This window comes from Oncorhynchus mykiss, chromosome 1 (assembly GCF_013265735.2).
Source record: "Oncorhynchus mykiss isolate Arlee chromosome 1, USDA_OmykA_1.1, whole genome shotgun sequence".
Classification (NCBI taxonomy): Eukaryota; Metazoa; Chordata; class Actinopteri; order Salmoniformes; family Salmonidae; genus Oncorhynchus; species Oncorhynchus mykiss.
This window is the reverse complement of record NC_048565.1, coordinates 71,808,103-71,809,519: the sequence shown is the minus strand read 5'-3', so window position 1 is coordinate 71,809,519 and position 1,417 is coordinate 71,808,103. Positions and strand designations below refer to the sequence as shown.

Below are 1,417 nucleotides of genomic sequence, written 5' to 3'. Positions count from 1 at the left end.
ATAAGATCATTTTATTTTATAAGCCATGGTAAACACCCTCATACCCACATGAAAAAATAATATAGTTTACTATAGAATACTACAGGACTTACTATAGAATTCTGTAGTACACTGTAGTAAACTGTAGTAAACAGTAGAACGCTACTACACAATATATATTTAATTTTAATATTCCTCAATGGGGGCCCCCCCCATATCTCTATTTGTGCCACCAATGAGTGAGAAATCTACATGCCAAGTATGTACCATATATTGTATTCCATATAGCAGTGTTCCCCAACCCTGGTCCTCCAGTAACCCCAACAGTACACCTTTTTATTGTAACCCTGGACAAGCACACCTGATTCAACTTGTTAACTAATCATCAAGCCCTCAATGAGTTGAATGAGGTGTGTTTGTCCAGGGCTGCAATAAAATGTGCACTGTTGAGGGTCCTGGAGGACCAGGGCTGAGAAACACTGCCATATAGGTTATAAGTACTGAACCTATTCGTTTAGACACCAGTCTTACCTAATTATAGGTTATGGAAAATGTGCTCTTTTGGTATTTCTCCAGTAGGTTTCCTCCAGGAGAAAGCCCCCACTTCCATGTCAAAGTTAATAAGGCAGAAACACTACAGTAAATACTACAGTATACTACAGTAAGGTCAGCAAAAACACCATAGTGAGTACTATAGTATATAAATATAGCAATACCTCAGTATTTATAACATAGTAATTTATTGTAGTTTTTCATGTGGTTGCCCAGGGAAAACTGCATGCTCTAGTTACAGACCAATATCCAATCCGCATCTGTGTTTTGGATCATAATCTTGTTTAAAGTGGTGGAGGAATTAAGACTTCTGGGAAGTAAGAATCTATGAAGGTAGATAGCAACATTACTCTCCCCAAGGACACTCATGAGAAGTTACTCTTAACAAGGCCACAATCGAATTCAATCTCCCGCCGATCTGCTTCTCCCAACAGACCCACATGACAAAATACTATAGTATACTATGGTATAGATACTATAGTACTCACTGCAGTGTTTTTTGCACATGAGTATTTACAGTTAACTAACTTCTTCTTCTCCGGTAGGGTTTAATGCTGTTGGCATCCAAGATGTTGCATTACCGACCCCAACGGAACTATAGTATAGATCCATTACAATTTGTAATATAAAAATACAACAAACAAATTAAAAAACAGCCTTCCAACTAACCCTTCACCCGTTAAAAACCCACTACCCCATTCCACTACTTTGACCTTATCTGCTCCTACACCATGCCATCGGTCTGGAAGGACGAGACACCAGCACTCAACACACCCTGGAACTCTTCTGAGTTCAAATCGCAAACACCCAAGTATATCTCTGCAGCTGCCACCACAACATCTACTTGCTGTGAGTTGATGTTCTATTTCTGCAGTACAGTTGATAA

The 1,417-nt window shown here is 39.1% G+C and overlaps 1 non-coding gene across 1 annotated transcript; it reads left to right on the top strand.

Annotated features, from left to right (window-relative positions):
- Nucleotides 1–528: 528 nt before the first annotated feature.
- LOC118966745 lies at nucleotides 529–581 on the top strand. Its single transcript, XR_005053622.1, has one exon. It is a non-coding gene; the product is annotated as a U7 small nuclear RNA (small nuclear RNA).
- The last annotated feature ends 836 nt before the right edge of the window (nucleotides 582–1,417 follow it).